This window comes from Acinonyx jubatus, chromosome X, assembly GCF_027475565.1.
Source record: "Acinonyx jubatus isolate Ajub_Pintada_27869175 chromosome X, VMU_Ajub_asm_v1.0, whole genome shotgun sequence".
NCBI lineage: Eukaryota > Metazoa > Chordata > Mammalia > Carnivora > Felidae > Acinonyx > Acinonyx jubatus.
This window is the reverse complement of record NC_069389.1, coordinates 33,563,084-33,591,063: the sequence shown is the minus strand read 5'-3', so window position 1 is coordinate 33,591,063 and position 27,980 is coordinate 33,563,084. Positions and strand designations below refer to the sequence as shown.

The 27,980-nt window shown below is 45.6% G+C and overlaps 1 long non-coding RNA gene across 1 annotated transcript in view; it reads right to left on the bottom strand.

The window, feature by feature from the left end:
• Nucleotides 1-27,980, bottom strand: part of LOC113597566 (uncharacterized) — a 267,813-nt gene that overhangs the window by 180,015 nt on the left and 59,818 nt on the right. Inside the window, exons 4-5 of the long non-coding RNA XR_008290078.1 lie at nucleotides 9,940-10,057; nucleotides 6,540-6,665 (exon numbers count right to left, since the gene is read on the bottom strand). This is a non-coding gene — a long non-coding RNA (uncharacterized LOC113597566). The remainder of the gene's footprint in view (nucleotides 1-6,539; nucleotides 6,666-9,939; nucleotides 10,058-27,980) is intronic.

Below are 27,980 nucleotides of genomic sequence, written 5' to 3'. Positions count from 1 at the left end.
ATAATTTGATGGCCCGCTCCCCCCTTCCCAAAGTGGCTGAGTAGGCCAAGAGCTTCCTGTTCTGGGACACAAGTGAAATGAGCCCATCCAAGTCTAGGCTTCTACACCCCCTCCCCTTTCCACCCTGGACACCTACTCTGCTCTGCCCAACGTAATGGCTTTAGGACTAAATTATTCATGAAGAGAAGGGGAGGGAAGTGGAGGGGAGGGGAAGAGAAAGGAGGACTGGGCAGGGCTATAATCCATTTTGCCTCCAGTGCTAGGGAGAAAGACAGACTGTCTCTACCCTTATAGAATTAACATTAAATTTTTGAGGACTAATAAGAACGACTTCCTCAAAGAGTGCATGAATTCATAACAACACCAGCGAGTGCCACAAAGGAGAAATCAGGGCATTATATCACAGAGGGTCCTCACCTAGTCTGGGGCGTAAGAAAAGATTTCTCTGAGGAACTGGTGTTTGCAAACTCATCTTTTAGAGTATTTATGGTTTTAATATCCTGCTGGCATGTAACTCTCCTTTCATTAGAATATGAAATACAAGTCAGGCCTCACCTAGGCAGAGTCTCCTCTGGAGGAGAAGGGTGGTTTGCCCACGGTTTCTAGTGAAGATTCTACCGCTGGGAAGTAGGAGCTGGTGGCAGAGGGGTCTGTCAGACGCGGTTAGTCCACGGCCCCAAACAGCTTGAGATGCCCCTGGCCTGTGGAATCTGAGTGAGGTGGAGGAACGCGGCCCACCCTAAGGGGCCCAGCCCATCCCGGGTACTGAGGCTGCTGTGGGGCCTGGGAAGCACCAGCCACCTGCCTCGTGCGGCATCCCGACGGCCTGCCGCAACTTCCATCCATCAGCCTTTCCGGTCCGGGGTCCCATTTGCACATGCTGTACGGCATAAATCCGGAGCCTTTTCAACTAGATGCATAACAGTCACCGTTACGATGAGGGATGGTCTGGTAGGAGGCGGACTGGAGCCCCGGCCAACCCAGGAAGGGAAACCTCATTTTCCCAGGAGGCAAAGATTCACTGAGTAAAGGTTTAAAATTCCTACTGGAGAACAAAATGACAGTGCATTCAGGAAGGACTCCTTCCGATAAATTATTCCATCCCATTTTGTAATCCCTTTTTGCTCCCCCCTGCCATCTTTTGACATCACTGAGAACGGGCGCTAAGCAACATGGGAAAGGAAAGGGGAGAGAAGAACAAAGGCATTATTGTTAACCAAAATCACAAAACATAAATTGAGTTTGGGATGGGATTGCTAACAAATAAGTGCAAAAACTCTCTATGCTCAGAGTGAAATCTTGTACTCACTTTAAGCTTTCTTCCTAAGGCATATGCTCTGTTAATGGATATACATGATCTCATGACTTGTGGAAAAAAATAATTTACCACCCACATAAGAAATTCTCTGGGGCGCCTGGGTGGCTCATTCGGTTAAGCATCCGATTTTGGCTCAGGTCATGACCTCACGGTTCGTGAGTTCCAGTCCCGTGGCAGGCTCTGTGCTGACAGCTCAGAGCCTGGAGTCTGCTTCGGATTCTGTGTGTAGCTCTCTCTCTGTCTCTCCTCCACTTGCACTCTGTCTCTCAAAAATAAAATAAAAATGTTAAAAAAAAAAAAGAAATCCCCTTATTCTGGGAACTTCTGACTTGTACACCTTTATTCACTGCCTTGTTAACTACATCCTAAAGGGTCATCTTTGTACTCTAGAGGAAGCTCTATTTAATGGTCATTTACAAAACAGATTCTCCTTGGGCAAATCATACCCAACACACATTAATAATAACAAGAATGTTATAGCCACAATTCCCTTCGTGCACTTAGAAATTTACCCACTACTCTTTTCTTAGCACAATGAAACTAGAATTTCGTGTTTATGTTAATAGATTTGGATTCCCTAGCTCTTAATGTGGAATAATAGGGGCACCTGGCTGGTTCAGTCAGTTAAGCATCCAACTTTGGCTCAGGTCATGATCTCACAGTTCATGGGTTGGAGCCCCAGGTCGGGTTCTAGCCCCGTGTCGGGTTCTGTGCTGTCAGCTTGGAGCCTGGAGCTTGCTTTTGACTCTGTGTCTCCCTCTCTCTCTGCACCTCCCCTGCTGGTGCTGTATCTCTTGCTCTCTCAAAAATAGACGTTAAAAAAATAAAGTGGAAAAATAAAATCCCTGTTAATCATCCATCTTTTCTATAACCCTTTAAATAATAGAACTTGAAAATCTTCTAAGAGCAAAAAAGAACTGTACCTCTTTTAAAGAGATCAAATTTAACATATCATTGGGTTTTACACTCGGCACTTATAAGAAATTGATTGTACTTCATCTCACTTAACAATTATTCTGATTCTTAATGGTAAATTCTTTCATATACTGATTTGAATCCTATCACTAAGGAAATTTATCCAAGTCCACAGTTTTCTATATTTTCTTAGCTTATTCTTTCCTCTAAGCTTGTTCAGCATGGACTTACAGCCAAAATATTAGAATAAAGTGTTCCACATGCATGTTAAACTAATTCTGCAGAACACTGGTCTTTCATGAATTGTTGACATGCCAATAGAAAGGAAATTCCAAAGTTACATGAGATCATACTGCAAACTGTATGTCCCAGAAAAGTCACAAAGCCCCCTGGCAAGACAAAGGCTCTGAGGATCCTATTATGAAGTAACTTGTGTAACTTTATTTGATTCAGCGTTTCCAAAGCTAACTTAATTGTAGACCTACCCTCTTCTCCATTGCACCCACACTTAGAAATCACAGGGCACTTCTAGTCCTCAGAAAATGGTTGGGGAGACTCTTACAGCACACAATGGCTGTATCTACATGCACGTACAGTTTTGCAAAATACGGCTTGATTCATCCAAACTAGGATGTAGTCATGAGTTGCTAACTGGTTGTTTTCAAAGGAACTGCACATATGACTTAGCTTAAGATGTGCTTCGTTGCTTCTTTTCTCTTTTTAATTTTACCCATTTATTTAGAGAGAGAGAGAGAGAGAGCAGGGGAAGGACAGAGAGAGACAGAGATACACACACACACACACAGAGAGAGAGAGAGAGAGAGAGAGAGAGAGAGAGAGAGAGAGAGAGAATCCCAAGCAGGCTCTGCACTGTCAGCATGGAGCCCATTGCGGGGCTGGAACTCACAAACAGTGAGATCATGACCTGGGCCAAAACCAAGAGCAGGTCACATAATTGACTGAGCCACCCAGGCATCCCAAGAATTGTTTGGTGCTTCTGTAAAAAAAAAAAAAAATTACTTCCGTAGGTAGATACATTGACTATCCCTAAACCGAGCTGAATATCCAGGCAAGATCACTTCTCTGGGACTGTCTCATTCTTTAGTTCGGAAAGTCTGCCTTTTGTTTCAATTCTGTGTCTTCCAGTTAGCAACTTTAAGACAGAATCTTGGGGCTGGGAAATGAGAAACCCAGAGTGTTTCAGCTAGAAGAACTTGAGAAAACTCCAAGCCCCTTCCATTCGCAAATGGCCCAAGAGGTCACACCGCATCCCTACACAGGCTCCTTGGACTCATTATCATATTTCTGCCTTTTGTTGACCAATAAGCCAATGTTATTTGTGCTGACCGTGGCACCATTGGAAGATTGGTGCTCACGAGGAACCCAGATATCTGGGTATACATATTCTATAGGTTAGCAGAGGTACTTCTGATGGGGCAAACTCTCTAAGGGAAATTTCACATCACAGTGCGAGGTCTTAGAATCTTACATATGGAGTTATTTCTTCACTAGGGTCTTGTAATTAATTCTAATTAAGGGAAACATTAAGTAATGTTTTCCAATTAGGCCCACAAACAGTTTTCGACCCATGGTAGAATGCCTGTTTGTTCTTTGCAGGGGACATTAATATTATTAAGCACTGATAAAAGACAGCACTCGTTGCCTGCATCTTGTCACAGCTGCAGAATTGCTTTCTACAGAAAGGACAGAGAGACACTGTTTTTCCTTGGATTGTGCATTAATTTGGGGCAGCCTTGGTGGTTGGAGGAGGAGCCCTAATGTAAATCACGAGGAAGCTCTAAAACCTTGGGTGTCTGCCTGTCTCTCTCTCCCTGCCTTCTTCTTGCTGCTGTTGACCTAACCACACTTCCCTGGGCGGGTGATGCTTGAGGATGTCAAATGCTACACCTGTGGCTAATTCTCAGGCAACACAAGGAAGACTCTGCCACATTAGAAGCAATTGGCTGTTTGCAGGAAGCACGATGATCTGTAGTCACATCTCATTAGGGGCGCTTGGGCCCCGTGGTGCACAAGTGAAGCAAACGCCTGCCAATGTAATTTGTTTTATATGCCTAATTCTCTTCCTTATAATTAACATCTGAAATGCGAAAACAAAACGGGAGCGCTTTGCAGGCGTCTGGGATCCGGGGAGCACTTTCAGGGAGACTGGGATTTTAAAGCAGTCCTTTCCCACAACAAACAATGGTGTGTGTGCCAGGGGATGGGACATCCATAGGTCACCCTGGAGGGCTGACTGCTGGGGTACAGCATGTGTGGGGAGGGAGGAGAGGTCAGGAGCGAGAGTCAGCGTTATCCTCTACCCTGTGTGTGGGTTGAACTGCTGTCATCTCTGGGATGAAGTGGCCCTGCAAAGGTGTCACAGCAGTGGGACAGAGCCACCAGCCAACACCTCGCTGTATATGGCCCTAGTCAGCCTTTGCAGCCATTCCTCCACTGCCTTCCCCCGTCAATAGCTAGAAACAGTCGGACACGGAGGGACAGAGAAGTGACGCGTGATCGATCTTCTGCCACCAAGCATCCTGGGAGACAGACCGTGAAACCAGGCGAGAACATCATTCGCAGGGTCTCTGCAATGTGAATGGGGCTGCGTCGAAAGTTTCTGGGTTGGTCATCAAATCTGGAGCCTGCGCATCTGAGACCAGCCAGATGAGATCGAGTCTACATCATGGATGTACTAGGCGACTCTCTTGGTTGCAAACACCAGAAACCGACCCTACCTAACTGAAGGTGAGGGAGAATTTGTTGGTAGGATATCGGTTCGCCCACAAACCTGACAAAAACGCGAGGAGATGAAGAAGCTGGTGACCACCAGCACAGACAGGGTCATGGTGCCAGACCAGCCTGGTGTGAGAATCCCACCCACTGCTGCCTCTGGACACTGCCTCTGCCCCTGGAGGTCACTGCTAATCACTGGGTGCCACCCACCTCCCTGTCTCCCACCAATCTCCTTGGCAGTATGTTGGCTGTTCTTTCCATTAATGGGTTTTTATGCTAAACCAGTAGAGTCCAAGATCTAGTGGGAGATTGGTAATGGCAGAGAAGATGGTTTTTAACCTCTCTTGGTGGGTGTTTCCAGCCCCTATTATTCCTGCCCAGCTCATGGTTAGTGTCTTTATGTCACCCTCCCCAATCATCTCCTCTTTCTACTCCTTTCTATTTTGTCATAACGATGTCCATTTGTTGAGCGATTAGGCAATTTGTTAGATGATTAACATTCATCACGTCATTTCATCTCCATGGAAACCCACAAAGCAGGTATGATGATTCCCATTTTCAGGAAAGGAAATTAAGGTTTTAAAAGTTAAGCAACTTGCCCAGAGTCACTCAGCTAATATATAACAGAAATGGGATTTGAGCCCAAGTCTGGCTGATTCCAAAGCCTGAGATTTGGGTAGGATAAAGGACTCCGTCTCAACATTAAAAAAATCCATAGATACCAGTAAGATAATAGTACTTCTAGTATGTACTGATTAAAAATACATAATGACAGGGGGCACCTGGCTGGCTCAGTCGGTAGAGTATGACACTCTTGCTCTCATGGTTGTAAGTTTGAGCCCCACGTTGGGTGTGGAGATTACTTAAAAATCAAGTCTTTAACACTTTTTAAAATACATAATGCCAAAAGCAATGTTAATTCTGTATAAATTAAGACCTATTTTACGAATCCAAGTTTGTACCTACACACAATGCTATTCATCACATAAAGCATAGGTGAAAGACCTATCTAGGCTTCCACAAGGCCCCAGACACATGCCCCTTGTGGTAACTATGTCCCCTCAATGCACCAGTGATGGGGGCAGGCACATGCCTGGAGATTGACCAGTTGGTTCAGAACATTGATATGAACCAGAAGTCATGAACAACTGCACTAAAACCTGTAACTCTGTGGCTGCCATAGACTTTACATAATAAATGTTGAAGGAGGGAAGGGTGAAGGGAGGGAGGGAGAAAGAAAAGGAGGAGGGAAGGGAAGGGCAGATTTAGTTAAGAGAAACCAGCAGGAGAAGCTAAGTCAACTTGAAGGTTAACAGGTTCTCCATGTTCAAAGGCCAAGTCCAGAAAAGTCAGCTCCTGCTGGAGTAACAGGCTGACTTCACAGGTCCTGGAAGGTGAACTGAAGCAGGAGGCCATAACCTTGAGGAGGAAACCAGGCACCAAAGGAGCAAGGATCCAGGGAAAGGGCTCAAGTGATCAGACAAAGGCTGCGTCACCGACAGGACAGAATGAACCCAACACCGAGACCACCACCCACCACCCGCCATCCGCCATCCAGTGGAGGGCTTACCATGCTGCCAAGGGCAGGCCTCAGAGTTCCAGCCAGCTTCAGCCCTTCCATGACTCCTGGAAGACATCATTTCCCAGACTGTGTTCTCTGGGACCCTCTTGTGCCAGGAGATCTCCATAGGGCTTTCTAAGAAGAAAGAACGTGTGCTCAAGTTCTGTTCCCTTCTTGGAGCTTCACAGGACCCACGAGCATCTAAACAGTCTTGCAAATATGAGGTAAAGAAACCCAAACTTATTTGATCCTGGAACCCTGTTGGCAGACTGCCCATTATCATCTCAGAGAGCACAAAGGTCCCAAGACAATACCTACAGAAACTCTGCCCTACAGCACTGTCATCCTAGAACACCGTGGACCCTTCTTCCATGAAGCCATGTCCTCGAAGGTATCTCTCTCTTTACTGTAACTTTCTGACTTGATTAGGTTTCCATGCAGATTCATCCTGACATGGCCAGTAGAAGCATTTTTAAGGCCTTTCTATCATCTCTTCTGAAGCACTTTCCTTGACCCTTCCCCATCCCAAGCCTACCTCATTCCCACACAACCCCAGTTGGCTGCCACATCCCCAGTGTCAAGGTGAAGAGCACACACTTTGAACCTGTCTGTGTGGGTTTGCATTCTGGCTCTGCCACTTACTAGCTCCGTTATTTTTGGCAAATAACTTAAGCTCTCTGTGCCTCTTAGTTTCCCCATGTGAAAACTGGGGGTGGTAATGTTACCCACCTCGCCAGGTTGTCATGAGGATCAAACGACCTTCTAGACTACTGGCACTGTCAATGTGTTTGCTCTCACCCTCACACTGCCCAGCGATAAGCATTTGGCCACTCCTCCAGTAGACTGTGTGCAATTTGAGAGCAAAGGCTGTGCCTTTAGCTCTGTTTCCTGTGTCTAGCCCAGGGCCTGACACTTGCTGGCTATCCCCCATCTAACTTGGTGAATCAAGAAACGATCTGTTGTGATTTTGAGAGAAATCAAATGGAGACCAAAATTTGTTTTCTAGAAAACGACAGCAAATCGAGAGAAATCAGCTGATGATTAAAGACACACACACACACGCAGAGTTCAGGTGTGAAACTGCAGCTGAGAGATGTCTGGTTCCATATCCCAATGCCAGCCTCATCTCTCGGAATCCATAATTACAACCCGAATGGCAATGCCTTGTTTCATCTGAGCATCTTTTTAATGGAGAATTGATTTTCTCTCCCTTAGCAAAAATTTTCAGTGGCCTCACAAAGGGGAAAAATTAACTCTTACATTTGCATGTCAAATGTTTTAATTCTCAATTATAAAATCTGTCTTTCTAAGACATTCTAGAAATGGCAGCAGAATGGAAGCCTGGCTGCGGGCTCTAAATTGCTCTTAGCAGCTCAACTTTCTAATGTTCCATTCTGGGGCAAGCATTTCTTAATTGGGTGGGAGTTTCCAGACTTTTCATCTGTTTGTCAGGGGAGGGGGGGGGAGTGGAGGGGAGGAAGAGAGCTGGATACAGACCCAAAAGGGTTTGTTCCTAACAATTTAGGCAAGATTCTTTTAAGTTCATCACACAGCGCAAACCTTTCAAGCAGCCATATTCCAGGCAGCAAACCATTTTTACAGCTCTGTGCTTGTCTGTTGTGCCTTGCGGTGTCAGACTTATCTCACTCTGTCCTTGTCCTAAACTCAGATAGGACAGTGGGAGTGGACCAAAAAAACGCAAAGAGAATTATCAAGTACCAAAGAAGCAAATAACCAAAGTCTGTATTTTCCCCAGTTGGAGTTTTCAATTCACCTGGGAAGCGTTTTTTGTAGTTTGTGGCACGTTTCAAGTTTAAAACCACCACAGCCACAACACTCTCTAAAAAAAATCTCTCCTCTGTGTGTGTGAGCATGAGTATATGGGTGTGTGTGTGTGTGTGTGTGTGTGTTTTCTCCTTTGGTTTTTTGCATTTGTTTTTTCATTTCTGTGAAGAGTAAGTGAGGATGTTTTGTGGCCTACCTAGTTCCGCGCCTTCAGAAAGACTGGCTCTGTCCTGGGCCTTGAAATGGACTTGGCGGTTACCTCTCGGCAAGTCCTCCTAGTAACCTGCCCTGATGTTTTCCCAACTCCAGAAACGGAACGGACTTGCGTTCAGGCCTACAGACAAGGCGCAAGGGCTATTTACAAAGTTAGCCAATCTGGCGCCTCCCAGGGGCTTTTCACAAGGTGGAGGACGTTAATATTCTAAATAGTTCTAACCCTCTAGCCTGCGCGTGTTGCGAGTTGCTTCATCATCCGTACAGAGCCTTTTCTTTAATCTTCCCCATGAGCGTGTACGCAGGTTCAAATGGTGATAATTACCATAAAACAATTCTGTTGTCCTTCTCCCCATAAAAATCGCTCTGTTAATCAGCCAACACGCAGCCCCCTTGTCTGAGGACCCTTATGCCAAACTGGCGGGGTAGAACGCGGCTGCAGATAAATTAGCCCACGTGTGATTGCATGCGAAAACACATTGATTTAGGATTTTTTTTTCCTCTCCCGTTCAACCTGACAACTTGTCTAAATAGGCTTCTGCCACGACCTGACAGCTCGTGGACAAGCTGTGTACAACAGGCCATTAAAACGAAAGGCTCTGAATAGGGAGAGTACAAAACAGAGACAAAGGGATAAGATTGAAAGATAAAAGGATGAAACAAAGGAAGTGTGGAGGGGGGCTGAGGGGTGGGGCCTGAAGACGTACCCTTTAATTCTGCTTTCAGACTTTTTCAGGCCACAGTCTCAGGAGCAGCCCCCCGAGATGGAGTTTAGGGTAAAGGCTATTTTGGAGGGATGGACCCCTCAGCTGAAGAAGGCAGGGGGTGGGGGTGTGGGGGGTGGGGCTGGACACAGGGACATGCTGAGCCGTGATGCAGGCTGGACAAAGTCCCAGGCGGCCCCCCTCCCAGGCAGAGCTCGGAGTGGTCCTGCGTTGGGTTGGAATGATTGGGAACACATTCCCCTTTCTCTCTGCCTTTGCAAAGGCAAGGGTGTGTGCGCTCTTGGGCTGAGGGCACTCCCTGTCGCTGAGGCAAACCCCAACCAAGTCGACGGCTGTAGTACAAAGTCCTTCCTTGGACCATGCAGCTCTGTGTCCACCACAGAGATTTTCCATCCCCCACGTGATCATAGCCCAGCTCCCTACGCCTCTGTGGTCACTTCCCAGCACTCAGGGCTGTCTGATCCCAAAGTCCACTCTCTTAACTAGGACACTACAGACGTGGCCCACTATCCACAAGTAGGGTGTTCTCTCCTTTTGTAAGCAAAGAAGCAATTACCATTCATGTACACAGAGAAATTGTTGAGCATTCCCAGACCCCCCAAATCATCTCTCTTAGGCCTGATACCTTAGGACACATCTTGCTAACAGGTGCACAAAATAAATCAAGATAAGGCACAGATGCTCACAGATGTAGTTGAAAGCTCTGGGGGCCTGATGTGGAGTTGCTGAGAGTAGTTCTGGGGGAAGGAGCTTGGCGGGGCCGCTTTCGCTGCTCTCGGGATGTGCTCTGCCTCTAACGACTCTCTGCAAAACAAATGGTGAACGCTATTTTTCCTTTCTGACTTTTTTCAAAAAAGCAAAAGTCCTATTCAGATTTCTTTCAGTTAGCAAAGGCAAATCCTGATGTAGGCATTTCATAAAAGCAAAGTGGCTCCACGCAAAACTTTGAAAAGTGAGGGATACCTCTAGACTGACTAGAACAGATGCAGGTCCACGGACCACAGCTGCACCTCCTTCCCTGACATCGTCCACAACAGTGTAACAGAAAACACTTTTATTAGGACTGTCAGCGCTCCAGGCACCTGGGTGGCTCAGCTGGTTAAGCGTTGACTTTGATTCGAGACTCATGGTTCGAGAGTTTTAGCCCCGTATCGGGCTCTGCACGGATACTGTGGAGCCTGCTTGGGATTCTCTCTCTGCCCCTCCCCAACTCACGCTCACTCGCTCTCAAAATAAATAAATAACCAGGTGTTGCAAGGGATCCTTGCCTCACTTTGACTGCCAGACACAGTGTTTTACTTAGCATATACTATGTTCTGACGTCTCTGGTTGGATTCCTGGGGAACCAGATGCTGGGACAGAAATTAACATGCAGAAGATTTATTAGGCCTTGCTCTTGGGATCAACACCTGGGGAAGGGAGGGGCAAGAAGCAGAAGTGGCCAGACCAAGAAGGTGAATTACAGTGCAGTTCCAGTGAATGCCCCAGTTAATCCTATGGAAAGCTCTAGAGCTAAAATGCCTCATCATTGTTGTTCTGAGTTGGGGCATGGGGGCTGAGCCTTTATATGTTTTGCCAGATAGTGGTTGGATATGGGACACCCTGGGGATGGAGCATGACCTTGGGCTAGGTGGCTCTCTGAAACTAAGACAAATCAAAAAGTGGGACTCAGCTTAAGGCTGTCAGCTATCAACACTCCCAACAGCTGGAGGAATGCGTTCTTCATTCTATAAAGGAGATCTAGGAGGCAAATCACAGCACCCACTCTAACTATTTTCTTTCAAATATTCCAAGGGTAATTTTTTATTGGTCTCATTTTACAGAAGAGAAAATTGAGGGCAAGACAAGTTAATGACTTATCCCCATTTAATTATCAATGCATTCATTTAACAATATTTATTGAGTATGTTTTGTGTGCCAGGCATTGTGCATGGTCCTGAGAATTTAATGGTGAACAACAAAAGATCCCTGACTGCATCTAAATAATATTATAGTGTTACCAACTATCCCAGATACAGAAAAATTTTTTAGAAGTTTGTCTGTTTTGGGGTACCTCGGTGGCTCAGTCGGTTAAGCGTCTGACTCGATTTTGGCTCAAGTCATGATCTCACAGTCTGTGAGTTTGATCCTCACATAGGGCTCTGTCCTGACAGTGTGGAGCTTGCTTGGGATTCTCTCTCTCCTTCTCTCTCTACCTCTCTCTCTCTCTCTCAAAATAAATAAATAAACTTAAAAAAAAAGAAAAAGAAGTTTGTTTCTTTAGAACAGCTATCTAAAAATTTACTTGATCCAGGAATAAATATTTGAAAGCTGTTTATATATATTACAAAACTTCTTTCCAAGAGAGTTAAAAAATTGTAAACATATATTGCTAAAATTTTGAGAATGGGGAAAGGTGGAACCAACTTGGCCATGAGATTCATAGCACCATGAGGAAGTGTTCAGTATAAATCAACCTTAAACCAGCCAGCCAGTTTTCATCTGGAACCTCCAAAGGGACGGCAGATAATAACACCTACTTCTTCATCATTTCGCCGATAGCATCAATGGCAGCAACAACAAAAACCAAGCAGTCAAGCACTAAACTTTTATCAGGCACCTACTCTCATTAGCACATTGCCTATTTGAAAAATTGTTGTTTAAGAGATCAAGTCGGTGAGTTCCAGATGCAGAGCGCATAGTATAGCGGAAGCAGGTCTCTCGTATGTAGGATTTTTGTAGCCCAATAATTTGATTCCTGACTATATGTTGAACCATGGAACAATCAAAATGATGCTGAACTCAGCACCCATGGACACCTGTGCCCGCCAACCCTCCCTACTTCGACACCATGGCTTTTATTTGGATAGGGAAAGGAGAAGGAGAGGGGAAGGGTTGCCTCCACTCTGGGTTCTGATTCAGTAGACCTAAGGTATAGCCTGGAATTTGCATTTTGAAAGTGTTTTCCCCACCTCCCAAATAGGAACCATGGCTTTAGCATCTAGAACTTTCCCTCACACTCTCCCCCATAGTGTCTGGTGTTCTCCTCCATCAGGGCTGGCAAGGAACTTGTTAGCCAATTCAAAAGGCTGGTTGGAGCTCCGGTTTTAATGGGTGATTCTGAATCACAGATACCCCTCTGAGCTAACTTCTGTAGGTCAAGTGTGTTTGAGGCCTGATCAGTGACTGCACTGGATAGCCCTTAATGCCAGATTCAAGTTACAGTGGGATTCCTATAGACAAAAAAAGACATCAGGATTCTGGGACATGATAATGGGTATGAAAAGGTGATATTTCAAGTGCCAAACAGAATAAACTGGAAGCAGTCTTATCATCCACCACTCAGCAGGAAAGCAGCAAAGGGGCCTTCTCAAAAAGGGATGGACCAATGCATCTTCATGTTCCCAGGCTGCTCCTGACCTTGCACAGAGAGAAAAAGCCGTAGAATTCCACAACTTGTGGGCAAATGTAGAACTGACAGCACAGCAAGAGAAAGGATTGTCGCTGGTGCAAATATTTACTCAGAATAGACCAACAAATTGTGCAACTCTCTTCTACTACCTGAACTGAGCAAAACCTCCTCAGGGAAGAAGTTGATAAACCCTAAGATTGTAACTTACCAGGGCAGAAACAATCACAGGGGCTGGATCTCAGAATGAAGCATATGTACTTATATTTTCTATTCCTTTGAATTATTTTCCTTTTTTATCGAAGTATAGTTAACACACAACCCTTTGAATGTTTTTACAGAAACACCTGCTTGCCAAAAAGATGTGGACCTAGAGAGAGTATTCCAGAAGCCTTGCTGATGGCATTGGGTTTCCACAAGTGAGCCCTCAGAGAAAGTGCTTGGAATAGCATTCTGGGACATTCTACCACTATGAAGAGGTAACTTGTTCCACCAAACAATGATAAATTCAGCACTCATAGCAACCAACTTTCCCAACAGAAATAAATTCTAGGGGCACCTGGGTGGTTCAGTTGGCTAAAAGCATCTGACTCTTGATTTCAGCTCAGGTCATGATCTCACAGTTTGTGAGATTCTCACAGTTTGGGATTCTCTCTCTCCTCTCTCTGCACCCCCGCTTCTCCCTGTCAAAATAAATACATAAACACTATATATATATATATATATATATATATATATATATATATATACACACACACACACACACATATATATATACATACATATATATATATACATATATATAAAGAAGTAACTTCTAGTCATGCCCCCAGATAGACTTGGCCACATAAACAACAAACTACCCTGTATGGACACCCACCAGTTTTTTATCAGGAACCTCAATCATGTAAAGACTTAATAATAGCAGCTTGTGTTCAAATAGCTTTTAGGCTTACAAAGTATATTTTATATATATATATATATATATATATATATATATATATATATATATGCCTCAAAACAACCCCATGAGGTATATCTCAATTGCCCCCATTTTACTCATGAGGAAACTGAGGCTTCCCAGGTTAAATGGCCATCCAAAATGTTCACCTAGACATCTACTTCTGATAATGTTGGAGGAGGTTTTTTGCAGACTAGCCTTTCCACAGAGAATTACCAGAAGAGTGGGACAGAAATACAAAGAATGTGACTGAAGGCCTCGGGGATCTTCCAGAGCAACAAGTTCTTGAAGGGCCAGTATCTTTGTCCTCCTGGGCAGCCTTAACGGAAAATAGTGGCAAGCGGTTTAAACAACAAACATTTATTTCTCACAGTTCTGGAGGCTGGGAAGTCCAAGGCATCAGCAGATTTGGTGTCTGATGAGGTATTTGACCGACTTCCTGGTTCATAGACAGCCATCTTTTCGTTGCAACCTCCCATAGTGGAAGGGGTAAGGGATCTCTCTGGGGTCCCCTTTATAAAGACACTAATCCCGGGGTGCCTGGGTGGCTCAGTCAGTTAAGTGTCCGACTCTTGATTTCGGCTCAGGTCATGATCTCAAAGTTCGTGAGTTTGAGCCCCGCATTGTTGGGTTCTGCGTTGGCAGCACGGAGCCTGCTTGAGATTCTCTCTCTCTCTCTCTCTCTCTCTCTCTCTCTCTCTCTCTCTCCTCTCTCTCTGCCCCTCCCCCCACTCATTCTGTCTCCCTCTCTCCAAATAAATAAACATAAAAAAATACAAAGACACTAATCCTATTCCCAAGAGCTCTGCCTTCGTGACCTAATCACCTCCCAAAGGCCCCATCTCCTAATGCCATCACATCGGGGATTAGGACTTCAACATATGAATTTGGGGGCAGGGAGGGGGGGAGACAAACACTCAGTCTATAGCAGCCAGGATCCCAGAGAGAAGGGAAGTGCATTGAGGAGAGTCTGGCATTCTGTACCCAATCTCCCCCTTGAGGCATCTGCTGATTTCCTAGGAAACTTGGGGCCAAGAGTCTAAGACGCCAAGTACAAAATGGCAACTAAGGCACTGGGGGGCCAAGGGGAGTTTCTGGAAGTCTCGCAGTACAGGGAGACAAAAATTAGAGTTTGGGGCTACCCAGGAGGCCAGAACTTGAGAGGCCAAGATTTCAGAGAGAAGGGAAACATACCGAAGTGAGCCTGACCTTGTTTTAAGGCAATTGACACAAGGCCCTTCCTTCCTGTGTAAAGATACAGCAAGGTGTAAAGAGAAAGCAAAAGGGTGGAAAAGGTATATCATGTGACCATTAACCAAAAGAAGGCTGGTATAGCTACCATAACAGCAACTAAAGCGGACGTAAGGAGAAGCAACAGAATGAGAGATAAAGGGACATTTGATAAAATGTAAACTGACTGAAAAAAAGAGGAAGCAGACAAATCCACAATCTTGGCGAGGACTTTTAATATAACTCCCTTATTCTTGAAAATCCAAGACCATCAGCAAGCCTTTGGACCACCCTTTCTCAAATACATATGTTTCTGGCAAGCAGGGATTATATCGAAAAAGATTCCAAGGAGTGAAAAATGTGGGTACAGATGCTTCATTCGGAGACTTAAATCATTTTTAGAATTTCTGTCTTGTTAGTTACTTTCCTCCATAACCGAGAGAGAAAAAACAGGCAAAAAGAAATCAGGAGTAATATGGAAGGTTTGAACCACACAAATAACAAAATTCACACACACACACACACACACACACACACACACACACACACACACACACACTACAAGTGTGCATGAGATCTTTATCAAAATTAAATATACCCTGGGCCATAAAACATATCAACACAAATTTCAGACAATTAAAATCATTTGGAATATGTTCCCTGACCACATTTCAATTAAGCTAGAAACCAATCTAAAAATAGGTATAACTCAGGGCGCCTGGGTGGCTCGGTCCGTTAAGAATCCGACTTGCCGGGGTCTGGGAGGGGGGAAGCCTAGGTGGCTCAGTTGGTTAAGCTTCCGACTCTGGATCATGTCATGATGTGTGGTTCGTGACTTTGAGCCCCACGTAGGGCTCTCTGCTGATAGTTCAGAGCCGGGAGCCTGCTTCAGATTCTGTGTCTCCCTCTCTCTCTGTTCCTCCCCTGCTCGCTCGCTCTCTCTCTCTCTCTCTCTCAAAAATAAATAAATAACAAACATTAAAAAAGAATCCGGCTTGGGCTCAGGTCATGATCTCACAGTTTGTGAGTTTGAGCCCTGCATTGGGCTCTGCTGCAGCTCGGCGCCTGAGGCCTGCTTCAGATTCTGTGTCTCCCTCTCTCTCTACTCCTTCCCCACTTGTGCTCTGTCTCTGTCTCTCAAAAATAAATAAACGTTAAAAAAAATAAATAAAAACAGGTATAACTAGAAAACCATCACGTATTTGGACATTAAATATTATACTTCTTTTAATACGAAATTAATTGTCAAATTGGTTTCCATACAACACCCAGTGCTCTAAATATTATACTTCTAAATAAGGCTTAGGTAAAAGAAGAAATCACAGTAAAAATTAGAAAATACTTTGTACTGAGTAATAATGAAAATATTTCATCTCAAAACTCATGGGATGCAGCTAGAGCCATGCTTACATGGAAATTTATAGTCTCAAATTCATAAACTGAAAATTAAAACTGAGAGTCAGTATTCATCTCAAGAAGGGGAAACATAGTAAATTCAGCCCACGGTGGAAGGAAGGAAATTGTAAAGCGAATCAAAAACACATTTACATACAATAGAGAAACTCTACACAGCCAGAAGCAGTTCTTTGAAGGGCAAGAAGGGTGGGAGTTTCACGTAGCCAGAGGCAGAGTCCTGACCTAAACCCTAACTTTGACCTAGCCTCCTCCAGAGGTCTCTGGCACTGGAGGCCCTCAGCAACTCTGACTCCTGTGACCAGCGCCACAGGGGGGTGGGGGTGGAGGTGCGAGTGTGACTCAGTGCCCAACAATAACGGGCACTTGAGAAGTCACTGGACTCACTTTCTGGAAGCTTCAACCATCTAGGAAGGAGTCCCTCAAACTGCCAGGAGCTCTTTTATCAAAAGCGAACGTTTTCACTGGCCTACAAGCTTTAGTTTTTTTCTGCTCTCTTCTCTCAAAATTAACTACAGTATCACATGGTTATGGACTAAATCTTCACATGGCGATATACGGGCTTGTGTTTTCACATGGGTTACTCCAGTTAACAGAAGTGGTCCCCTGCCACCGTTTCCCATCAGGGGTCAGGAGTGGCACCAGCCGATGGCTGGGACAGCCTCCTTCCGGAGCTGAGAAAACTCAGGCAGTGTTAGTTGCAGACTTCTGGAAAGCTTGCATTTGACTTCATGCTTCCTTGATTTTCATCTTGCAGAGGACTCCAAGTGGCTTACACAGAGAGAAAGGGAACTCTCGTTTATTGAATGCCTACTGTGTGCCAGAGACTTTAAATTAATTAATCCACTTAATCCTCACCACCCCTCTGGGCTGCTGCGTGCATTTTTCCGGAGGAAAAAAAAATCCAAAGGGCAAAGTGTTTGAATAGCCTCGCCCCAGTCACGGAGCTTTAACTGGCAGTATTATTTTTCTTCCATGCCAAAGCTCCCTTTCTTGAGAAACGATCAAGCAAAATAATTAAGAGAATGGGTTTTGCAGTTAAACAGACCTTGATTCCTGTACTGGGTCTGCTACTGAAACCGTTGTGACCCTGGGCCAGTCAGCTGACCTCTGCTGGACAATGATGCCAGAAGCTACCTCGCCGAGCCACTGAGAGAATTAAATGAGATAATCCACACCAGCACTAACGGCACCGCTTCTATCCCTCCTTTCACTGTTGTAACTCTGATTATAGCTACTGCCACACCAGTATATCACGCTGTCTATCGGCCTCCATTTAACTCTGGGGCTGGGCCGATGGATGCACTAGCTTCATCTGATGCCATTCGAAAGAGCCCGATTCACCAGCCATAAAAAGAAATGAGGAAGTTAACAGCTGGTGGTGCAGCACAGGCCCCGGCAGTCAGGCCCCGTGGGTTTTGTTTTGACCACTGAGTCATGCAGTGACCAACAATCACATGGAACATCGGCCAGCTCTCCTGTTGTTCCTCAGGGGTAAAGATACCAACAAAGCCTCCGGTTTAGCCCATGAAATTTCACTACCTGCTTTAAAACCTCCTCGGGGACGGCGGGGCGGGGTGGGGGGGGGGGTTGGTTTAGGAAACACAATTAGCAATTTTTCTTGACGGAATCATTTCATTTTTCCATCAGGCTTTCCTTTTAACTTCTCACCTACCCAGCTGGCCTTCTGGTATATTTGAGCAGAACAGCCACGACGCAGACCATGAAAATAATCTGGAAGGATCAGAAAGGAGTCCAGTCGCTGCATACCGGAGGTGTTCAGGTGTCTGTCAAACGAACGTGTGAATGAACTGGCAGGCATTTGTGCAGTCATTCCTCACATCCAAAGCATTGGAAAGCAAAATGTAATTTATTTTCAGCTTTGGCCTCCTGCTTGGCCCACGGGCTTCGCGTGTTTCAGAAGCAACAGTCCCTATGCTAGAAAAACTTCCCAACTCTGCTCCTGGTAGCGGTGAGCAAGCAATACGCTGGAGCTCCCAATTTCTGCTGGGTTTGGCCTTTTACTACTCATCACAATTACGATTACTCATCTGGTGGCTGATTTCCTTGACAGGTGTATCAGGGAGCACAGAAATTGGCACAGAGAGGACACTTGATGAATACCAGTTGAATGAGTGAATGAATGAATGAATGAGCTACTTACTAGCTACCAAACCAAAGCTTGGACATGGCATGTGTTACAAATTTCAGCTTAGTGCTACTGCACATCCTCTTTCTCTTTCTCGGATTTTTACCTCCCAGGCAGGCTGAGGGGTACCTCTCCTGGCGTGTTGGATTGAAATTAGGAAATGCATACGTTAGTGAGAGACTGGCTCCCTCCTGTACTTTAAACCCCACCCTCCATCAGCCCTGGGGAGTTCACAGGCTCCTCCCACATCTCCCACATTCCCCGGGGTGCACAGTCAGGGAACTAAGCGGCTTCCTATCTGTCCACACACAGTGACTCATCTCGCTTTAATGTTGCCTCGTCCTGTGTGAGTGGAAATCTGGCTACTAGAGAGGCACGGCCGGCAGAGCCACCTCCTAGAAACCAAACACACATCTGGCAGAGCTCACTTGTTTCCATCTTCCGCAGAGAGGGGCAGATTATCTAAATGCTGATTAAGTCATGAGCTGTTGGTATGGAGACATTTCACTCTGAAGTACCACGGATCCAGTGAGCCTCAAAGAGGGGATGCCTTCTGTACATTTCTTTTCATTTCTCCCACAGGGATAGACATGGCCAGAAGGCAGAGAAAAACTCAGATTCAAAGTGGTGGTCTGGAATGGTTAAGTGTCCCAAGAAGCGGGGCTAAGGGAGGGGCCGGATGAGTGGAAGGGACAGGATTACAAGGGGAGCCTTCACGCTTTAAGCCTGTACCCAGGCAACTGGTAGCGTGGGAGCGGGTACATGCACACGGTCATCACTCATGCGGATACAGACTTCTAGAGCTTGTGGGTGCTCGTGGCCATCGTTGTTCCTGCCAAACAACGCCCAGGAAGCTACCCGCCTTACCTCTAAAAGACCCTTCGCCACTGGTTTCGCGGCTTTTCTGATTTGATTACAAACACAAGCCTAGTTAGGAGCGACAGACAGTATCAGTGCCCCCACTAGGATTTCCTTTTTGGCAGATGCACCCCGACCCCCCACTGCTGCGGGCCTCTGGCTGCTGAGAGGATTGGCCCCAGGCAGCTGAAGCACCGTGCGCCATCCTTGGCAGCCCGTAGTCAATAACCAACTGAAATGGGGGCAGAAAAAGCCAACCCCCACCACGGGACGCCCGGGTAGCTCAGTTGGTTCAGCATCTGACTTGGGCTCAGGTTGTGATCTCACGGTTTCGTGGGTTCAAGCCCCACGTCGGGCTCTGTGCTGACCCTGCAGAGCCTGCTTGGGATATTCTCTCACTCTCTCTCTCTCTCTCTCTCTGCCCCTCCCCTGCTTGTGCGTGCTCTCTCTCTCTCTCAAAATAAATAAATAAACTTAAAAAAATTTTTTTAAAAAGCCAACCCTCTTGCTTCAAGGTGGGACGACTCTGGTGCCATTTCTACTCCAAGAGCCACTACGGAATTAGGCTAAAGCTGGACTCCAGCTGGACCACATCCTTGTGTAGCTTCTTTGCCCTTGTCTAGCTTTCCACCCTCCCCATCTCCCAAGAATACTCTCTTAATGAACTCGAACAAGACTCTGTCTCAGGCACTGCTTCTGGGGTTCAAGACTCAAGATAGGCACCAATACAGAGCCACGTGGGTGGCTCAGTGGGTTAAGCACCTGACTTCAGCTCAGGTCATGATCTCACTGTCCATGAGTTCAAGCCCCACGTCGGGCTCTGTGCTGTCAGCTCAGAGCCTGGAGCCTGCTTCAGATTCTGTGTCTCCCTCTCTCTCTGCCCCTCCTCTGCTCATGCTCTGTCCCTCTCTCTCCCTAAAAAATAAACATTAAAAAAAATTTCTTTTAAGATAGGCACCAATACAGCCACCACACACATAGCGCTTCCTGCATGCCAAGAGTCCTAAGGGTATTACCTCACTGACTCCTCACAAATCTACCCCTATGAGGTCAATGTTACCAATTATCTCCACTTGGCAGTCGAGGCAAGTGAGGCACAAAGATGTTGTGTAATCTGCGCAATATCACACAGTAAGCGACAGAGCCAGATTCGAGCCCACACAGTCCAACCACAATTACAATTCATACTGATTCTCAAAACTCTCTTTAACACACCTGCTTATGTTCCTTCTCAGAAAGCAAGCTCGGCTCTCCCTCGTTCCTTCTGGAAGTTTTACTATCCAGGGAACCGGGGACATTTTGAAACTATCATCCTGAAAAACAAATCTCAATAACCCGAATGGTTTCCCCTAGTTGCCCCCCCCAAATGCTCCAATCCCAGCCAGCATTATGTAAAGATTAATTTCATACTTGAGCAGATGCTGAGCAGTCTGCACGGCTATGGCTACAAAAAGTATCCTACTTAAGGGAGAGTAGGAAAGACAGCTCCAGAGCACAGCCTTTTCCAAGTAAAATCCTGTCAAAGCACACTTTCAGATAGTCACAGTGGTGGCGGCTGAAACTTACCCAACGTAGGGGGATAGGGAGGGCTGAAGCAACAGAAATGGGTGCATAGACCCACCAAAAGACATATTTAAAGCATCATTGCGGTAAGAGCAAAATCCTGCAAGCCACCCAAATGCCCATGAAAAGTAGAAAGGAAAAATGAACTGGGGTAGATGCACGTAGTAGATGCCTATGTTGCAGCGGGAATCACGGAACTATAACTACACATAAAAATATGGAAGAGGGGTGCCTGGGTGGCTCAGTTGGTTAAGCGTCTGACTCTTGATTTCGGCTCAGGTCACGATCTTGATGTTCGTGGGATTGAGCCCTGCATCCGGCTCTGAGCTGACAGCAGAGAGCTTACTTGGGATTCTCTGTCTCCCTCTTTCCCGGCCCCTCCCATGCTCAGTCTCTCTCTCTCTCTCTCTCTCTCTCAAAATAAATAAACATTAAAGAAAAAGTACATTAAGAAATATGGAAGACTTTTCACACACATGATGTTGAACAAAAACAGCCACAAAAGAGTGTATACTGCAAGATTCCGTTCACATTAAGTTCAAAACCACACAAAACTGATCTATTGTGTTAGAAGACAAAGTAGTGGTTACCTTTGGCAGGGGAGGGCATGAGGGAGTCTTTTAGTGTGCTGGTCACGGTCTGTTTCATGATCCGGGTGCCGGTTTCATGGGTGTGTTGACCTTATGCAAATCTACAAAACTGTATGCTTATTATCTGTGTACTTCCTGGAGGAAAACTATATAGCTCAATAAAAACCTAAAAACATGAGAGAAGGCAACGCTGTTAAGAGAAAGAAAGCCTCCTCCAACCCAATTCCCATAGAAAGGCTGTCTTTTTTTTTTTCCAGAAGGAAAATTATTTCAATGAAGACCAAAGCAGTTTTCTTACACAGTGATTACACTTGTAAGTTCAAATTCCTGAGACAGGTATTAAGTTATTCTTCAGAGATTGCTCCTTATTCCTCGTTTTCTGCCCTGCGCTGGTTTTTGGAATGTTCTCTATATTCCAAAGTACTGGGCCTACGTGCTTATTTACTCAGAAACCAGAAAGCAGTCAACAGAGGCATTCATTAACTACCAGAATAAAATGCCACTGTAAGGCCACATCCATGTTTAGTCAGGGCATGGGTTGATGGTGGCGACAGATAAGAGGGCAGGGGAAGCCTGTGTTGTGTGGAACTAGCCAGCACTGAAGCAGCAGGAGCCCCTGTCACACGAGGGCTGCCTTTGGGGCCTCCTCTGGGGCCTGTCCATTCCGACGATGTTTCCCATCACCCCTTCTTCAACACAAGGAGTGAGCAGCCACAAAGAAACCAACAGTCTAGCTTCCAATAACCCTGTCAATTTATTTCAATACACAACAGGGTCCCTGATGTGGAAAAATCAGATTTCTAGGCCTCTTCAACATCTGTTTCTGGCAATCGTGATGTGTTATCTTTTTTCATTGCAAAAAGCAGCTGGTGAGTTGTCATGCCATCATGCCATTTCATTTAAAAAAAAAAAAAAAGACCGAGTAAAATAAGTAATGCCTTCAGAGAGATTATTTATGACTTGGCCAGAGAGGAGATAAAGAAATCTTCAGTACATGAAGGCCTTTCTCCTCTGTTTAGCATTGGGATAGAGGGTCACATTTGAGCAAACCTGAATGTGTGGTAATGATTTGTCACACATTACATCTGTCCTCCACCTACAGGCTGGGATTGATGTCCATTTATTAGTTCGTTTGCATCACAAACATTTATTGAATGCCTGCTATAAGTGAAACATTGTGCTAGGTGCTTAGGGACGTGGCAGTGGATTAGACAAAGACTCTACCTTCTGGCAGCTATGTGTCACAGAACCGGGTGTCGTGCCAGGGTTATGCTCCTCTATCAAATCTCTGACCTTCTTTGGCACAGAAGCCTTCTATCAGAAAAATACATGGGCCTCTTTATCTCCCCACCAACCCAATGTTCCCAGCTCACAGCTGCTGCTGTTCAAGAGGCTTCTCAAGCTTGTCCCTTGAGACATACCTGTGGGTGTAAGCAAAGACGGAGCATGTTTGTGATAGAAGGTTCTGGATGATTTAACTCCTGCCAACCTTTTTAACATCATCTCTTATGACTCTCACTCTTCCACCTTGCTCACTGTACGAGGGTCACGCTGGGCATCTTTCCGACCCTCAAATGTGCCAAGCTCTTGACCACCTCAGGACCTGTTAACTGTCTTCCCAACCTAGATTCTCTTACCCCAAATCTTCTCAATATACTTATTGAGAACCATATCTTCTTGTTATTGAAATACCAGCTTAAATGCCACCCCTCAGAGAGACTTTCCCTGGCCATCACCTATGATAGCTCCCATCCCATCACTCTGCACGACGTTATCTTGGTGTTTCCTGCTCCGTGGATTGCATGGATTGTCCGTCTCCCTCGCCCCCAAAGAATGTAAGAGTGATAACATGGGGACGCCATCTCTCTAGTTCACTGCTGTATTCCTGGTACACACTCAATACGTATTTCTTGAAAATTTTTATAAGCAGAAGAATAAATGGAAAAACATTACAAATACTATAAAAATCCAACAATTGAAGATCTATGAATAATTATGGAATATCTCTACAAATGGGCTACCGTCTATCGAATAAAACTGATGTCATAGCTTAGTGTTTTTAAGACTACAAATTGTGATTTTTATGTGGGTTATGTAATCAACTAATGAATCATGAAATAGTGTATTCTATCATATGCTATTTCATTATAATATGGAATAGAAAATATCAGAGTGCACCACATATACTAAGGGTGAGTATTGGGCAGTTATATGTACGTGTGTGTGTATATGTGTTTACTCAGTAGCTATGTAAATAAATTTTTTCCTATGGGTCATGGTAAAAATACTTGGAAATCACCGCTGTACAAGATTAATGACTAGGAAATATACTCATAATAAATGGGAAAAAAAGTGGGCTGTGAAAGAGTAAAGACAGTGTATGTGTGTCAGATAAAATATTAAATCGAAACACTATTAGCTTAAAAAACACATAGAGAGGCATAGAAAACCAACTGAAAATAATATTAATGAAAATATTGAGATTTTTCTGGACGATTTTACTATTTTCTTCTCTTCAGATTCATTTTTGTCTTATAAATTATCAACATTGAACCTGTACTTTTTAAAATGTAAGTTATTTCTAGAAAAGACTGTCTGATACTTTTTAGAAAAACAGGCTTTTCTTTAGTGAAAGTACCTCAATGGGGATGCCATAAATTGTTGCAAATAAGCTTTTAAGCTTATTAAAAAGCATAATTATGATGGGGAGTTCTCTATAGAAAGAGTTTCATCTCACATTATTTTGTCTAATGTCCATAACGATACAATAGAGGAGACAAGGTACAGTCATCTTTATTTCACAGAAGGGGAAACTGAGGCACATAGAAGTGAAATGACCTGTCCCCAGTCATACTGCAAGTTAGTGGCTAGCCTGGCAAAAACCCAGAGCTCATCTCCTCCCTGTACTTCCCCTACGATACAGCAACCCTGACACCTTACTGTGTTGTACGGGGGGTGGTTGTCCCCTTTGCACCTCTGTTCTGAAGAAATGAGGTTTCCTTCTATCATTCTGCTGTCCTCCTTCTATGTCCTCTAGGCTGCCAGCTCTAGAGAATATGCCTCAGCTGCTCCCTCAGTCATATTCCTGTCCATAGAGCCACGAGGGCATTGACTTTTCTTGTATTCACTGGGGACGCTATGATATGGGGGCTAAGCGCTATTAGAGTTTAAGTCCTACTTCTGCCACTTACTAGCTCTGCAATCTTGTAAAGTACCTAGATAATGTCTGGCATTATACTCAATATACGTTATTGCAAAGTATTGCCATTATCATCATCATCATCATCATCATCATCATTATATAGTTTTGGAGGGTGCTGTGGCCAAACCACTTTCACACTATGCCCTCTGATTCTTCTCATTTTCCTCCTCTCTCACCACACAGAATTCCCTCTTTCACCCTCCTTATATTGGCACTGATCACAAAACTCTTCTAGATGTTCTATTCCAAGAAAGCTCCTGATTTATCCCTCTTGTGTTTGAAGCTGCAACTGACAATGCTGTTTCCTGAGTATATGTGCGTATGAGTCCCACCGATGGGGCGAGAGCCTCCAAGAAGAAAAAGTGATAGGTGTCCATGTTACACACACATTCAGTCTGCCCCCTAGTATCTGTTACCTTCCCCCTTCCAGCAACATCCCAGATTTCTGCTTAGGCATGGATCCCTCCCTTGAGCCTAAGCACACTTGGTCTGGGTGGGGCTCCGCCCCTTACGCCAAGATGTAGAAAACAGAAAATGAGAAGGGATCACTCTCTGCTGGTTCCTGTCAAAGTCTTGAGCTTCCCTCTGATTGGATTAGCAAGACTTGGAAGTGAGGAAATAATGAGAAGCCACTGTCAGTGTCCTACCACCGTGTGAGATCTGTGAATCAAGCCAGAGGCTGGAGGAGAGTGGGGCGGAGTCTCCGGATGTAGAGAAATGAGTGTCTGTGATGGAGGATGAAGGGCAGCCTCTGAATCAAGCCTTACCTGAAGCCAGCCCGTACGCTGAACTGCTCTGTTACGTGAACCAGCACTCTCTTTCAGTGGCCCGTAAGACAGTTGAAGCTGGGTTTTTCGCCACTTGGAAAGAGTCCTAGCCGGTAAATTCTGGCAACAGAAATGTCCTTAGAACCATTAGTGACGAATAGGTGAGAAAGCCTCGGGGAGAATAGAGCAAACCAAATGCCTGAGGAACGTTCAACATAAATCATGGCATCTGGTGTTATGGTCTCTAAGCCTCTCTGGGAAAATCCAACTTGAACATCCTTTCTTAGGACCGCAGCTTCTATGCGCCTTCCTTTGAAAATGCGCCTCTTTATTCAGAGGCATGTAAAGACTTCCCACCTAGGCTAGTTGGACCCCCCAAAATACCAGGAGAACATGACTTTTAGCAAAGACAAGAAGCAAGTGTGGCTGTGACGGAATGTGAAGTGTAATAGAGTTGCTTGTGTTAAACACACGAAGGCTGTAGCGTGAGGCTCCCTGAGGACGAACAGCTAGCTATCAGAGACCAGAGAGTGGTGGACCTGGAGGGCAAGGGGGCTCACCCTTTATTTCATCCTAGAGGCCAAAGGCTTTCTGGTCCACAGAAGGACTGGGTTGGCTGACCTCATGACTAAACCTATTCCCTACAAGTCAACAAATATCCCCAGGTGCTGTGCAGTGCACTGTAACAGGCAAGCTCGCAAGAGAATGAGATGTCCATCACTGGAAATATTTAAGGCAAGGTCTGAATGGCCATCACCAAGTGGCATTGTGGAGGGACTTCCTCCACTGGAAGGTGTGTGCATGTGTGCATGTGTGTGTGTGTGTGTGTGTGTGTGTGTGTGCATGGGCGTGCAGACAATACACAGCCTGGGAAAACCAGAGAGTATAAAGTCGAGGGAAGAAAAACTAGATTTTGCTAACTTGGGGTCATTTTGATTGGACGCTTTCCCCCCCACACCCACACCCCTCCCCACGCATAGGCCACAGGGTTGAGTGACTTCTTAGAGAAGCACCCCTTTCATGTCCCCTCACCTCTGACATGCAGAGAAGTTGCCCTAACCAAAGCTGCACATCTAATCGTAAGAGTGGGGCCCCAGAGTGGCTCAGTTGGTTAAGCATCTGACTCTTGATTTCCGCTCAGGTCACGATCTCATGGTTCGTGGGTTGGATCCCTGCATTGGGCTCTCCACTGGGCGTATAGCCTACTTAAGATTCTCTCTGTCCTTCTCCCTCTCCCCCTCTCCCCCTCTCCCCGACTCATGCTCTCTCTCTCTCTCTCTCTCTCTCTCTCTCTCAAAAAACAACAAACAAAACCAAATGAGTGGCTGGTAGAGCAGAATGGCAGCTGTCTGGGCAAAAATGCAACTCATCGAGGGTAGGAAACAGGCCAGCTGGCTCACTGCTGCGTTTTCACCTCTTCTGTACTTCCTAAACCACCCGGTGGGCCACCTTGTTGGCAGGTGCGAACTGGAAAGGGCTGCCTGTGGTACCCAGTGAAGACCAGCCCCACTGTGTCCCTGAGTCAGGCGAGGGCTGTGCGCAGGGAGCTCACACGCCAAGCCAGGCGGCCTGGGGATGGGACTTCCCGGCCAGAGAGCGTGGGTGCCACAGTGCTCCCTGTCAAGGAAAGAGCTGAGACACGCCAGCTTTAGCACTGCCTTTGCTCCCCGCCCCCCACCCCTGAAATCCCAGAGACTCTGAGAGGTGTGATGAGGGCCCGCATTGCCCAGAGAGTTCAAGAGAGAAACCCTCTGTGCAGGAGAGGCCGAGGGTAGTGTTATCTCACAATCTCGAAAACAAGATGGTGCCCGTTTCTGGGATCTGCTTGGGGGGCCCTGAATGGCAACTTGAAGTCACTTGGGTCTCCTGTGAGTGGGGAAAAGAGGTGAGAAAAGCAGCAGGAGGGGAGGTAGGGAGGGAGAACTGGGGGCTGAAGCTGTTCTAAGTCAAGGGTGAAAGATCTTCCACAGTTTAGGTGCATTTGTGTAAGTGAGAAATTTATGCTCCCCTCCTAGTGATAAAGGGTGGAGTCTCTCCTCCGCAGACGTCCCCCCCCCCCCGAGGGGTTTTTAATCATTAGCTTCAGGTTGATAACAAATCACAAACACAGCTTTGTTTTTTCTGAGCTAGAAGTCGGGGACTGGGGTGTGTGTGGCGGGGGGGAGAGTTTGGGAAGAAAATAGATATTCCAGGAATGCCCCAAATATATCTCACAAGTGCTCTCATTAAACCTTATGACTAAAAGGCATTTAATTAACAAACTCTTCCTCAGAGGCTCCCAGCTTCCACAGTGAACAGTATCAGACAATCCTTGACAACAGTGTCCAGGTGGGTTTATCGCTCTGTACAGGGATATCAGCCAGTGTGCTAGACCTCAGAACTCCGCATGGAATTTACACCTCTAATTCCACACCCCAGCTAGATCAAAGAAAGCCAAGGCCAAACGATTACCCTGAATTTTGGAGACAACACAGGCGACACAGAGTTGGGTAGTTCCAGGTTAAAACGAAAGAAAAAAGGGTTTCCTCTTTGATCCAAATAAATACAGCCTACATGGATATTTTTCCATTATCACATAATTGTAACTATCCAGATTCCTTGAGAGA